The sequence below is a fragment of the Equus caballus genome, chromosome 8 (assembly GCF_041296265.1).
Source record: "Equus caballus isolate H_3958 breed thoroughbred chromosome 8, TB-T2T, whole genome shotgun sequence".
Taxonomy (NCBI): domain Eukaryota; kingdom Metazoa; phylum Chordata; class Mammalia; order Perissodactyla; family Equidae; genus Equus; species Equus caballus.
The window spans coordinates 10,799,589-10,814,403 of NC_091691.1; the positions used below are offsets into that span (position 1 = coordinate 10,799,589).

Below are 14,815 nucleotides of genomic sequence, written 5' to 3' on the forward strand. Positions count from 1 at the left end.
ACAAAGTGGCAGGGTTGGTGGCGAGTCCTGTTTGCATGCCCTGTCCTGGAATGCGGGTCTGCACAGAGATCCCAGGCCACAGGCAGGGCCTTCCGGAGCCTCGTCTGCCCCCACGTCCCAGCCCCCTGAAAGGCCCATGAGCTCCAAGGTTAGTAGGGTCTGGCTGCGGGGGGTTAGTAGGGCATGCTCCGGCCTGGTTAGTGGGTTAGTTGGTTGGCAGAAGGCCAGGCACCTCATCACTCGCCACAGCGTCCCGGCCGAGCCCTGGGTTAGTAGGTTAACCCCACCATGCAACACTGCCCGGCCCCTCCAGCTGCAGCCCCGAGGCCCCCCCACCCCGACCAGCCAGGGAACCGGGCCTGCCCAGGCAGGGGTCTGCCTCCAAACCCCTCACCCCTACCAGAATCAAGCCTACCCACATGGATCCTGCCCGAAAGCGTTTCCTTCCCCATTTCTTGGCGGTAGGCCTCAAGGGCCTCCCCCCAGACACTTCAGTTCCCCTAAAAATAGGTCCTCCTTGTCCTGGCTGGAAACCCCCTGCCTGGGTCTGGTCAGCCCCTTCCCAGAAGGCTGGATCCTGTCACGCTCAGCACACACTCCCACACGCACACGTGCACGCACCAGCATCTTCCCACGAAAGGTCTGACGCCCCAGAACCACCGTGTCTGGTGGGCATGTCTTCCATCGACAACTGCCAGCCTCTGGCTACTCCGACCATGGGCCTGCCCTTCCCGCATATGAAACTGCAGAGAGCTCTCCTGACTCCTGACACCAGGACTCCCCGGTCCCTCCTGGTCTTCAGCCTTCCCAGCTGATGCCGCCAAGCACCTGAGCATGCCCTAGATATGTCATCTCCTATCACTGCTGTGGTGTTCCCACGGAAACCCCAGCCTGGCATCTCCCACACTTCTAAATGATGCTCTATAAGAAGAGTGTTCTGTTGCCAGTAAAGTCTGGGGGGAACACTTCATCCTCTGTCTGTCCTTGAGTATTCAAGATCTCCATTAGTATTTTAAAGGCTCTGATAAGTCCTGCACTACAGAAACTTGCTGAATTTCAAGTCACGTTTTTTTTTTTAAAGAGCAGTGACATCTCCTAGAATGTGTTATGGGACTCTCTGCTCTAATTTCCCCCTAGAAGCTCTCAGCTAAGCCACATCTTTCTCATCCTTCGTGGCCCTGCTTGGTTCTGCCTCGCTGGGAAGCCTGTCCAGCCTGCTGCAGCCCGCACTGGGATCTTACTCCCAGCCCCTAAACACTCCGAACCTGTGCCTCAGTGGACCGTTTTATGCCCCATTGTCCAATTCTCCATGTGAGCTGGTTGTCTCCCGCGTGGGATGGCCAGATCGTCCCCTGTGTTCCCTCAAAAGGCCTAACACAGGGAAGGACCCACGGTAAGTGCTCCATTCTGATGAGAAGGGTAGAATTGAAATACCCCAGGAAGCACTTTGAGCTACTATGGAGGCCATGAAATGCAGCCACTTCGCCAAGCTGGTTAGAGAGGGATGCTGAGAAAACGGGCCAGGGAAGAGCCGTCAGAAGCACCTCTGGGTCGGGGATGCTGAGTCCACAGTCAGAGCGCCTGGACCAGATATGCTCTAAGTCTGGACTCCCGGACGGATGGGGGTGCCTCCCGAGGACCGACTAAGAGCGAGGCACTGGACGTGCAGGGGATTTCGAGGGAACCTCCCTGCGCACCCCCCCCCCCCCCCCGGCGAGCAGAGGGCCCCTGTTTCAAGAATGGAAATCAATCGGACTCAGAGAGGTGAGGCGACTTGCCCAAGATTGAACAGCAGAGAGCGTGCCCTCGGGACCCTGTGCCCGGGCCCTTCCCAGGGCATCCCTCTCCTGCGGACGCCCCCTCGCTGCACTGGGTCCAGCCAGTTCCCTGTGTTCCCAAGGCTCCTGGGGCCACCTGAGCACAGTACCTCCCTCACTCTGCTCCTCCTTCCCCTCCCTGTGGGGGGTGGGGACTCTGAAGGGGAGATGGCTCCAGGTTTGTGGGGAGCACGGGTTGCGAACTGCATTGTGTCGTCCCCCCCCCCCCCCACGCACCCCATCCGGGCTAAATTCATAGGTTGAAGCTGTAACCCCCACGTGGCTGTATTTGGACACAGGGCTTTTAAGGAGGTAGTAAGGCTAAATGAGGTCATAAGGGCGGGGCCCTGATCTGATGGGACTGGCGCCCTTATAAGAACAGACATCAGTGCTCTCTCTCTCCCGCCGCGCGTGTGCATAGAGAAGGGGCCATGTGAGGACACGGTAGGAAGGTGCCACCTGCAGCCAAGGAGAGAGGCCTCAGCGGAAACCACCCCTGGCATCTTGATCATGGACCTCCAGCCTCCAGAACTGCAAGAAAATGCCTTTCTGCTTTTGAAGCCCCCCGGTCTGGGGTATTCTGTGATGGCAGCCAAGCCGACGCATGCAGGCCCCCTCCCCTGCCAGGAAAATGATGAGGGGCTTTGAAGAAAGGCTGAGGCTGCTCCAGGACAAGCACTGGGACCGGCCCCCTGGAGGGATTGGCCTAAGGGGAGACCCGGAAGGGGCCGGAAGTGAGTCTGCAGCCGTGTGATGGGGAGGCTGCATGTGGCTGGGCCCGCCTGCCTGCCTTTGCTGCCCAAGGACACAATTGGAGATTGGTGCAACAAGGAGCAGGGGGCTGACATCAGGCTGGGGGGACCCCTCAAGCCTTGGGGCCAGGGGGGTTCTAGCCCATTCTCTTTGGACGGTGGGAACAAAGCCCAGTGTCTGTCTCCTTCTGGCGACCTCCCCTGGCCTAGGTCCCCTCATCTCTAGGAAACTCTCCCCTTCAAGGCGGCACACCCTCTCCCCTCCAGCTGCCCCTCCCAGAGCTCGGCGACACGGAGGAAGGCCCCCGCTCCCCCGACCCTGCCTGCCTCCTCCCTGTGACCATCAGGAAGAGGAGAAGCACAGAGAAGCCCCATCCAAAAGGCACCCCCCAAAATAAGAATCGCTCACACGACAAACAGCACATGAGACTCCAGCCCACAGCACCCCCGAGCTGCGACGCCCCCCCACCCCCAACCCCTGGCAGCTCCTCCGGATTCCCAGCCTGCTTTCCTGCGTCCGTCCTGGAGGGTCCTTTGAGACCCGGCCTTGGGGACGGGGTGGTCAGTGGGGTTCGGGCCGAGCTCTGTCTGGTCGTGAGCAGGGATGCCGGGAGGAATGAAGTCCACACGGGGTCAGGAAGGGTCTCCGGGCCCGGACAGGCAGGCCCAGCAGGTGGGTCATGGTGGGTGCAGAGGGGACGGTGGGTGGCCAGCCTCCGTCACACCCCTCGAGCCGTCCCCCACAGCCAGGCCCTGTGCTTGGCTGAGCTCCAGCCAGGAGGGGGCCTCTATCCACAGGAGGCTTCATCCCGGGAGCTGGAAAGGATAAGGTCTTCGGGGAATTGTTGAGGGCTCCAGAAAAGCACCGAAGGTTCCTCCGTGTGTCCTCGTGGCTGGAGTCCAGAGTCGCCCGGGCTCCAAAGAGAACACCAGGCCAAGAGTCTTGGAGACACAGCTGGGGCAGAGTGGCCTGGAGGAGACACAGCGAGCTCGGAGGAGGGCACAGCCTCCGTGCCCAGCTCTCCATACCCCCAGTCTAACCCCACCTCCGAGGGGGGCACCTTCAGAGACCCCAGTCTCCCTCCTGTGCCCCCAACACCTAGACAGGGTGGGGTTGACGGCCTTGGACACTAAAACCTTTTAGAGGAAACTCAGGAATAGAGAGGAAGCAATGGAAGCCACGGATACCCCATCTCAGCAGGGCTTATTCAGGGGATGGAAAAGCTATAAAGGGAGCCCAGAGCCGACCCCAAGAGCATCGTGGGCGGAGAGGGATGGGGGTCAGGCGGATGCACAGGGCCTTCCGAGTCCTCGGGAGGCCAGGATCCCTTTAGAACATTCCCGCTGAGGGAACCTCTGCACCTCCCTCCCCCAACACACATGCACACACATGCACACCTCCCAGGACGGGGAGCTCATTCCCTCGCCGAGACAGCGCTAAAGCACGTTCTTACCTGAAGATCAGAGAGGGCGGAACCACATCTCTGGTGTTCACCTCTGGATCCTCAGCATCGAGCTGGGAGAAGGTGCTTGGGCTGTGTTTCTGCGGAATAAAGGAATGTGGTGAACTCTCTGCCAGGAACCCACCACCGTGGTCTTGATTTTGTCCCACCCACCCCCACCGAGACCACACAGAACAAGCCTGCCAGCCACCTGGCTCCCAGCCCTTCTTTTCAGGAGCAGACATGTTCTGGCCAGGCCTGGGAGGGGTCTTGGGAGGGGGACAATCATGCCCCGTAAAGCTAAGCTCAGTGGAGCCTGCATCCACTCAGGCTTACCTGGCAGTGCCCGGCCATGGCGTTGGCAGCCCAGGCCCCGCTCCCAGCTCCTTCCCCACGCAGCCCCCAAGGCCCATCCTGGAATACAAGAGCCAGCCACGCCGCAGGAGAAAACCGCGCCCAGGCCCCCTCCCCAGCCCGGGCCTGGCCAGATTTCTCTGGCAGCAAGAAGGCGGCCCGGGAGCCAGGGGGGCTGGGCCTAGGCACACACCCTTCACCTCCCTTCCTCCCAACCCAGACGGTCCTGGAGTGAGGAAGGGGCACCCTGCACCCACTTGCCTCCTCCCAACATCAGCAGAATGTGACCCAGGAGAAAGTAAAGACAGACTCAGCTGAACAGAGTCAGGAATCCAGAGTCCTGGTTCCAGCTCTGCCGTACTGTGCAGCCCTTGGAAGTCTGTGCCTCTCTCTGAGCCGTGGGACCCGTGCACTCAAAGTGCGCAATAGTAACCCATACTTGGAGGCAGTGGATGCAAAACAGGAGGAGCCCTGTGCTCAGCCGGTTATTTTTCTGCCCCCTCCCACCCTCCTCCAATTGCCCACTAATCCTGACCCAGAACCATCCCCCAGGTATTGCTTTTGGGGACAGCAAAGCTATCCTTGTTGAGTGGCAGACCTACCGCAGGAGAGTCTGGGGCTCTCTGCTCGAATTTTCAGAGTTTGCTGTCAGCACCCAGGACTTGGGGCGCGGGCCCAGAGCCGGAGATGTACTCAGACCCCTGCACTGATGAGAATGCGCCCTGAGGGCACAGCACTGAGGTCCCCTCTTGACTGCCTGGCAAAGGAGCCCTGGCCACGTTTGATAAATATAATGGCAAAGGGCTAGAGCTGAGAAGAGAAGAGAAGCGCCAGCCCAACTCTCCAGGAGTCCCGGGCCTCCTTCTGACACCCGTCTACAGGTCCTCAAGACAAGTCTTTCAACTCAGCTCTCAGAAGTTCCTGATGGGGGCATTTATAAAATACAAGCCTTGAGGCCAAAAGCGGGGCATGAAAATTACCCTTTCGGGGGCCCCATCAAATGGGGACAAGCTCTTTCTTTGTGGCAAAGAGGTGAAAAGCCAAGGAGCTGCGTCACCAGTTTCTCCCCTCCCGTGGGGATTCTTGGCTGCCACACTCTCCTGCATAGACCAGGAGGGGGGCAGGCTGGCCGGCCGGGGGCTGGTAAGTTTGAATACTTATCTGCAAGGCTGTTTCCCCGGTGTGGTTGTGGGCATCCTGAAGAACCCTGACATTCCCTTCTCTCTCCTGCATCCCAGGAACTCGTCGCACTCTGAAAATAGACCCTGGCTGCTCAGAGGAGCGCTGTTGGACCGCAATGACCCTTTCCTCTGGCCCCGTGGACCCGCATCCCTGAGGTTAATAAGCCAATGGGGGTTTCAAGGGAAACTTTAGCTCCTGGGTCAAGCTGTCAGCTTTGAGGGTAGAAAGGAAGGCTGGGCTTTGAGGTCAGAGGAACACGAGGAAGACTACGGCTTCCCAACCCCATGTGCACAACGTGGGGCTCAAAGTGAATTATCCTCAAAGGCTTAGCCAGCGCCTGGCACACAGTAAGTATTCCAAAAGATTATTTTCACCAGCGAATGATTTAAACTTTGAGTAAATATTTGTGTAACACTGATGTCTCAGAAATATGGGCCATATTTATCCTGGGGCATTAGATGCCTCCCCAGGGCGGGGGGTATCTATAGCCCAGTTAGGAAGCACAGATCAAATTAAAATCTCCCGTCCTGGGGAAGAGATTAACAAACTGTGACACCCTCGTATAACGAAACCTACTCGGCGATAAAAAGCAACAAACGATGGATACTTACTACGATACGGCCGAACCTCAGAAATATCATACGGGGCGAAAGACGCCAGGCACAAGAGACCACAGGCTGCACGATTCCATTTTTAGGAAATGTCCAGAAAAGCAAAGACCTACAGAGACAGAAAGGAGATCAGCAGTTGTCCGGGATTAACCGCGGGATGGAGTTGAACAGTAAATGGGCGTGAGGAATCCTACAGGGGGCAGTGGAAATGTTCTAAAACTGATTTATGGTGCTGGGCGTGTAACTTGCTCAATTTACTGAAAAATCATGGAATGGTGCACTTGAAATGGGTGAGTTATGTGATATTTAAACTATGCCTCAGTGAAGTTAGGCAAAAAAGGGTTGAATTACTGAGATGTGCAATAAAAAGTATGAACCTCAAAAACACTGTGCATAGCAGAAGCCAACACAAAAGAGTTCATGTTAATGGAACTTTAGGAAAAAAGTAAGTCTATTCTAGAGGCATAGAGCAGGTCAGTGGTGGGCTGGGGCTGAGGCTGGGAGGGACAGGAAGGGACGGGGATACATTTTGGTGTGATGAGATGTTCTATACCTTTATTATTGTAGTGGCTACAAAGACCTATGTATTATCAAAACATCTATCAAAAATTGAAACATGGGGGGCCAGCCCAGTGGCGCAGCGTTTAAGTGCGCACATTCCGCTTCGGTGGCCCGAGGTTCGCTGGTTCGGATCCCGGGTGCGGACATGGCACCGCTTGGCACGCCATGCTGTGGTAGGCATCCCACATAGAAAGTAGAGGAAGATGGGCACGGATGTTAGCTCAGGGCCAGTCTTCCTCAGCGAAAAGAGGAGGCTTGGCGGCAGTTAGCTCAGAGTTAATCTTCCTCAAAAAAAAAAAAAAAAATTGAAATGTGTGCTTTAAATGGGTGCATTTTCTGTATGTAAATTATACCTCAATAAAGTTATTCTTTCAAAACTCATTTAGATATAATGACAGAGGACAAGAACCAAGAAGGGTCAGATCAAAGGTCATACAGAGACCAGGTGGTGGCCCGCGGGCTCTGGCCTCTCAGCTCCCACTTGCCCAGATGGACCTCCCCACCCTCCCCGGACTTCAAGTCAAGGTCAGGGCCCCATCAGGGAAGTTCAGTTGAGGGCCTGGCCCCCATAGGGTCCTCAGAGATCCCACCTACCTCTGAGATTCAGGAGGCCTCTGCACGTATGGATTTCGTGGTGGATCTGACCACACGGCATGAAGCTGGTGTCTGCCGTCCCTGGGGGCGCAGAGGAGAGAAAGGGTCCCCTCAGCTATCCCTCTGATGCTGTCAGGGTCCTGGCGGCCACGGGAAGGCGTCTGGAACGACATGGGTGGGCAGGGTGATGCCTCAGCTGTCATCGAGAGAGAGAGCGAGAGAGAGAGAGAGAGAGAGAGAGAAAGGGTGAGGGAAGAAAGATGTACCCACGGGCACGTTGGGGAACGGATTCCGGGCTCCTGTTCTGAAATCACAGCTTTTGCCAGAACTGACCTCCTCGGATGCAGATCGGAAGCAAAACAGGAAACCGGGAGGTCTCCTGGTCGGGCCCATGCCGACCCAAGCATCCCGAGACGCTGGAAAGGACGCAGGCTTTCCGGGATGGAGTCCCATCCCTGCTCTGTCACCGTGAGCACGTGCACCGCTGTGCTGGGACTGTCTTCTTACCCAGGAAACGGGGATGAGAGCGACGCCCACCGCACAGGGCCACTGTGAAGGTTACATGGGGTGGTGAATATCATCCACGGGCTTGCATTCTATTCTTTTCTTCCACGATCATTACTACCATTGCCCACCCTGCTCCTAACACCACCCACAGGGTGTTCATTTCTCCCCTAAACTCTGTGCACTGCTCCTGGTAACAGAAGAGCTGCTACCAGGGAAATACGCATTTGGTGGCATTTTAGGATCCCTCTGGGTTTTGGGGTTTTTTTCCTAACTCTGGAATAAAATAGCTGCTCTGAGAGCTGCAGCGTGCAGGCGCCGCTGGCCTAAATTGCTTTGGATGAGTGAGTGCTGAGAGACGACGGAAGCTCCTGGGAACGAGGAGCATGCGGGGCGCGTGCAGGAGACGTGCCAGGGAGAGAGGCTCCCGCGGGGAAGCAGAGAGTGCTGTTTCTGGATGAATTCGAACACGTACAGCAGAGGGGAGCTTCAAAATTCAGATCTCCCTCAAACAAGGGAATCTCTGAGCTGCGGGGGGGAGAAGAAAGAGCAAGGAGGAGGGAACGGAAGGGAAACTCACATTTACAGAGAACAGATACTAATGGCGGCACCTCTACCTACCTGATGAAACGATGAGTTGGGGTTTTTTGTGTCCATTTTACAGATGGGGAAACTGAGCTTCGGGTTTAAGTGACTTGCTCCAAGATCACGTTGATGGAGAGTGGTGCATTTTGATTCTGCACAGGCCTGTTGACCCCCAAAGGGGCAGAAGACTTATGTTCAAATGCGGGGGTGGGGATACCATGAGAAAAGACTTGAGGAGGGTGTGTGTAAACCGCAAACACTGGGGTCGTCAGCATTACTATCGCTGAGAAGAAACTGGCCCATGATGGCTAAACCATCTCAGATCCGTTTATTCTAGTTGCTTCCATGGTCTCGAGGCAACTGATTAAATTCCTTTTTGGGAGAGGAGGAAGAGAGCAGTCGTTAGAAACACAGGTTTCAGAGTTATTGTGGATCCGAGTTCAAATCCAGACTCTGCAACTCATGTGCTGTGTGACCCGGAGCTAGTCACTTCACCTCTCTGAGCTTCAGATTCTCATCTGTAATGCCCAGTTCCGAGCCTCATCCTGGGGTCTCCATGAGGCAGCATTCAGTAAGAACCTTGGTACATGGTTACTAACTGCTGGCTGGAGTTGGTTATCATTAGTCACCTGCTCCACACCCTGGAGGACACAATTCAGCCCCTCCCCCCTCCCATAACATCCAGTAGCTTCCAGAGGGGCCCACCTGGCACCACAAGGGAGAAGTTGACACCTGCCTCGTCTGATCCTATCAGCCTGGAGAGGACAAGGAGACAGATGTCACCCTCGGCGAGCCTCCGCCTCTGTCCCCGAGTGTCTCTGGCTATTGTTCCATGGAGCTCCAGCTGACAGATGAGCCGAGCCACAGAGACAAGAGGAAGGACCCCCTCAGAACAAAGGACCAGACTGTAGGTTATTCACCAGCCCAGGGAACCTGCACAATGGCCCCAGTGCCCCAGAAACACTGCTGCTCCCACAGCCCAGGGATCTCCCAGGAGAGGAGCCAACACAAATAAACTGTGACACAAAGAAAACAAATAGCTAAGTATCCAGACAAGATTCAGGGGCCATGTAAGCGGACTCAGGCGGTACACAGAGGGTGCGCTGTCCTTATCCAGCACCTCCTAGACGTCGGGCACGTTCCACACACTGGCTCATAGCTTCGCAACAGCCTTTTAAAGCCGGGATTATGAGCCCCACTTTACAGATGAGCAGACTGAGGCTCCGAGAAGGGAGCTTCCTTACTGACACAGAAGGAAGGTGGATAGAAAGACTGGAACACAGATCTGTGTCACTGTCCATCCCTCCTCTCTCCACCACGTGGCACTGCCTCCATGAGTGATCCGTTCAAAGAGCAACCCCCGCCCTGGGCGGAAGCAGGGATGGGATCCAGAGAACGGACCTTAAAAACGAAGATGCAAAATGAAAAATGGAAAAAACGGGTAGGTCCAACAACAGAGGCTGACTACAGCGTGTCCATCTGTTCCATGAAACATTCACGCTCTTGCAAGGATTTCCGCAAAGGGCATAAAGACTCAGAGAAACACATCCGATGGAACCTCACAAGCAGTATACGCACAGTTTACAGTTTCAATTAGCATTCTCAGTAATAGAAAATAGTAAATATGGTAGTTATTCTTGGGCGATGAAACTAGAGAGTTTTCTTCTTTTCTTTTGTGTGTGTGTTTTCCAGATCTTCTACAATTATCATGTATTTTATTAAACTTACTAAATTCGTAAAAAAATAGCAAAAATTATAAAATTCTCATTTTTGACGCAGGCGTAGAGAGTGGTTCTTCCAAAACTCTTGGTAAGGAGTTGTGGCTCCTTTGGGAACTCCGAAAGCTAAGCTCTCTCCTCGCTTAAGGAGGGACACGGAGCCCAAAAACCCAGCAAGAAGGATATGGCGTAGATTTCAGAACCGTTCTGGCCTGTGAGAGTCGTTAAATAGTAAAATAGGTGGGCATAGGGGCAAGGGGGATGTTACTGCAAAATTCTTTCTACATCAAATGACCCAAACTCAGTGTGGGATGTGTTCAATGCCGCCCAAAGCTAGGCGCTGGTAAAGTGTCCCTGAGGAAACCATTTTGCCGAGACTGCTATGTGGTTCCGGGCTCTGGGTGAGATGAGAGGTCAGGGCACTCTGGTCTCAGCCACCTGCATGAGGAGGGGGCTGAAGCCACATCCAGATGCCCGGCCCCACCCCAGCGCCGCTGACTCATCCCCGGCCACGTGGCCCGGACATCTGTGTACCCGAAGCCCCGCCCCTAAAGTCGGAGAGCCCCTGTCCTCAGGTTTCCCTGTCTGTCAAGTAGAATTACTCACCCCTACCCTCCCCCGGAGCCCAGGCGACGCGAAGCTCCCAAATGGGAACGCGCTTCGGAAAGTAAAGCACGGTGCCCAGAATGAGGTTCCGCTCCGGGACCGCGCTCCGTTTGAGGCTGGCACCGGGAAAAACAAAGCGGCCTCCGCACGGAATCTCGCCTTGCTCTCCTCACCCCTCCCCGCACGCCTGCCTCCCTCCCCCGCTCCCCCCTGCAGCAGGTGGGGGCGTTCTCCCTGCCGCCACTGCAGTGGGGTGTGCGCGCCAGCAATCCGGGGCGCACCGCAGCCACTGGCCTGGAGCCTGGGATAAGGGTGGGGAATCCAGGACCCCCGGGTCTCCTCCCCCTGCACAGTCTGAGAAGCGATTTCTCTAGTTCAGGGCCCTCCGCTGGGGGAGAGGAGAGATCTAGCCCCCTCTCTGCCGAATTCCCAGCCTCTCCAGGGAGTGCATTGAAGAGGAGAGGTGGGAACGGAGCTGGTGAGTTCTGGGGTCTCCCCAGACCAGTTTGGGGATGTAGCATGGGCTTGAGAGTCCGACATATCTGGATTCAAAATCACTGGCTGTATGACCTTGGACATGGACCTAACCCTTTCTGGATCTCAATTTCCTCATCTTTAAAATGGAGCGCTCACCACCTTGTGGGACTGTTGTGATAATGCGTGCAAAGCACTAAGCGTGTTGCTGGCATAGAGTAAGCCCTCCACAAACGGATGTATTATTATTATCATTATCAATGTCAATATGCTTCTCGAAGAAGGTGGTTTTCCGGCCCTCGCCATCCCTTTGGTACCACGCGGGGCGCCAGACATCTGGAATTGGAGTCCCAGAAGTGGAGCACTGGCAGGCGCTGGGAGAGATGGGCTCCCTATGAGGGGCAGGGGGCTCAAGCACCGTGTCCCCCCCACCCCCCCCCAGTTTCCAGACCATCTGGGCTGTGTCCAGGGCTTGGCCAGTTAACTGCTAACCTGGTGGTCAGAGAAGGTCCCCTCACGTCTGTCTGGTACGGGGGCTGGTCTTTGTTCCCCCTCAGATCTTAACTGCAGGACCCCCATCCGCACCAGGCTCCCAGCGCATCGTCGCCTCTCCCTGTCTCCTGCCCCACCCAGCCTCGAGTCTTGGCTGCATTTGACAGCTGCAGGCTGGAGACGTTCTTAATCCGTCAAACGAGGGGCACTCAGGCAGCGTTTGCCATCCCCTGAACCCTGCCTAAGACCCTGGGGCCTGCTGTCGACCCCAACCTCCGGGAATTAGGCTGTTCCCGGCCGGGGACAAGGACCCTTGGGGAGGCAGGGCTGTTAGCACGGGGCGGCGGCTTACCTCGGGTCGGCGGTCCTGCGGCGCGAGTGCAGAGGGCTCTTTGTGCCCGGGCTATCAGCGCAGAACTGGGGGAGCCCTTGCGAGCGCCTCCCATCGCAAACTCCTCCCCGCGCTCGTCCGCAGCCTCCCTCCCTCTGGTCCCTCGAGCGCAGCCGGCGTCGTCTTTGTAGCTGCTGCAGCGCCCATGAAATTTTAATGCGGGAGCGGCTGGCGGGCGGAGGCGCCCCACCCCTGGTCCTCGCCTCGGCCCTCCTCCCGCCTCCCCGCGCCCCTGCAACCCCACACCCTACCCTCTGCCCGCTCCCAGGGGTCGGGACCGGGAGGCTGGAGGCCGCCGGGAGTAGGGGGAGCGCACGGCCGCCCCCGCTGCACAAAGGGGCGAGCCCGGCGGCGCGCTCAGCCTCCCGCATCCCCGCCCGCGGCGCTGCCATGGCAACGCTTGCCCAGCTGGACTTGGCGCCGAGGGGATGGAGACGGGCGAGCTGGCGGCGCGCGACCACGGACCCGGCACCAAAAGCCTGGACCCCCGGCGTAAGAGGACTGGAGAGACGTGTCCCCGAGTACCAGGTGCTTAACCCGCAGGGCCTCCGAGTATGCCCCTCAATTAACCCTGCTGGTGGGAACACGGTTATGGAGGAGTCAGAATTTGAGGCCATGTCTGCGACTTCATGCCCGCATACGCTGGCACTACACCACTTGGCCTAACAACCTGTATAGGTTTGGTCTTTGATTTTTTTCACCTGCCTTCTCGTTAGCACCTCCTATTTTCTAGAGCAGTAATGCTAGAAAGTGGTCCTAGAGCAGAGGTTCTAGAGCTGGTTGGGAGCTTGTCAGAAATGCAAATTCTCAGGCCTCACCCCAGAGCTGCTGGATGAAAAACTCCAGGGTGGGGCCCAGAAATCTATGTTTTAACAAGCCCTCCAGGGGATTCTGATGCACGTTCACGCTTGAGAACCGCGGTGCTAGATGATTCCAGTGGCCTCTATAACCAAATTGTCCTGGGTGTACGTTTCAACTCTGTCCATGCCCGTTAGCCCGACCTTAGGCAAGCTTCACACCCTTCCTGAGACTCAGTTTCCTGGCCCATAAAGTAGAGATAATGATGGAACCCACATCACAGGGTTGTGTAGGTTAAATTCTGGAATGCGTGGGAGGGAGCAACACTTTGAATAGTGCCTGGCAGGTAGTAAGGGCTCAAAACATATTTTTCTTATTCTAATACTGTGACGTCTCCTTTAATTTTCACACTTCTGTGTATATTGTTTATCGTCTTCACTGCTCAGATAAGGACATTAAGTCTCAGAAAGGCAAACAGAGTGCCCACAGCCACTGTAAGGGACCCAGGTGGCATCTGAAGCCACCACTTCTGGTTTCAAGTTTCCTAGCTGTCCTCTATACTGCGCATCTCTTGCAGGGACCCCCAGAAAACCCAGTTCCACAAACCTATAGCACATTTCCAGTGTGCCCAGCACAAGGCCATTGCAGGAACCCTGAAGGTCTCAGGGAGGCCCCAGGGGCCACCCCCACCCCCACCCCCAGCAGAGCTAGCAGTCCTGCCAGAGAAGTAAGGCTCACATGGAACAGTTAGAGAAAGGGCAAAATGGGACTCAGTCACCACACTGGCCAGACATTGGCATTTCCAGGTCTATGATTTCCCCCCGCATGACCAGACCACAAGCAATAAAGGAAATGGGGTTTCACATGACATAAATGAACACAAGGGACGCATAGGGATCACCACCTTATTTTTAAATAACCCCAAGCCAGCTGTTTCATAATCTGTTCCCCAATTCTCCTGAATATCAGCCCATCATTTCCAATATCCATTAGGAAAAAATGGAGGTACTTGCCCACTCCCAGATTTTCAACACTTCCCCTATTCCCTGGGCTTCTCAAAGATGAACAATAATGAGCCCATGATCCTATTCCCAAGTGTCTTTGGTTTTAGGGACATCTTTCCAAGGGGAGCAGTGGGAGGAAGGGGGCGGGGAAGAAGTCATGATCAGAGGCTCCTGTGAGCTCACTGCGAAGAGACCGCATCTAACTCTGGTGGATTCAGGGTGAGCCATAAATTGAGTCACGCAAGGAGGGGCAGACCCCGTGTCTGGCAGATACCAAAACCAGCGTGGTCCTGCCTGCTGTCCTCTGTCCCCAATTCTCTAACATGGGGCACGTCTTTATCACAGGTAGCCCAAACTGGCTCTCTTGGGGGACTCGGGTGGCCCTTTGCCCACCTTCCGTCCATCTGTCAAGTGCCTTCCCAGCATCCTCCATTTTCCTGGGGAGAGTTAGAGACCCACAGCGCCTCCTCCATCTCTTTAAGACTCAAGACACTACCACCGCCCCCTTTGGGATTCAACTCCAGTTTGATAGCTAGAGCTGGCATCCTTCTTGTCTCCCCATCACTCTCACTCTGACCCTCACATTATCCTGAATGTAGACCCCGGACGTTGTCCAGCACACCCCGAGATGGTAAATGCCATCCTCGCCACAACTCACCAGGAGCTCTCATCTTCCAGGTGAAATTTACGGGGCTAACTGGGGCACCGAGAGCCCACGAGCAGACAAGAGCACCAGAGGGAACCCCAAAGGGAAGCTCAATGTTCTCTCTTCCGCCTCTCTCGAAAATGGCCTGAGCTGGTTATTATGGAGCCTCAGCTGCCATGGCAACGAGAGGAGGTGCCATCATGCTGAAGATCCACTTCAGAATGAAGTTAGCTCCTCTAAGCTGGACCGGTGGGGACCTCACTATTCCCACGAGAATCCGCAAG

General features: G+C 55.9%; 1 long non-coding RNA gene across 3 annotated transcripts; it reads right to left on the bottom strand.

Annotated features, from left to right (window-relative positions):
• Nucleotides 1-771: 771 nt before the first annotated feature.
• LOC102150146 (uncharacterized) lies at nt 772-12,430 on the bottom strand. 3 transcript variants are annotated; one of them, XR_001381285.3, is made up of 9 exons: nt 12,335-12,430; nt 12,045-12,217; nt 8,439-8,774; nt 7,647-7,862; nt 7,314-7,509; nt 6,159-6,267; nt 4,348-5,617; nt 4,024-4,112; nt 772-3,539 (listed from the first exon to the last, which is right to left on the bottom strand). It is a non-coding gene; the product is annotated as an uncharacterized lncRNA (long non-coding RNA). The 3 variants fall into 3 exon arrangements; XR_290690.4 differs by lacking the exon at nt 12,335-12,430 and having other exon boundaries at nt 7,314-7,474; nt 12,045-12,182; XR_002809659.2 differs by lacking the exon at nt 12,335-12,430 and having other exon boundaries at nt 2,036-3,539; nt 7,314-7,474; nt 7,584-7,862; nt 12,045-12,185.
• Nucleotides 12,431-14,815: the final 2,385 nt, after the last annotated feature.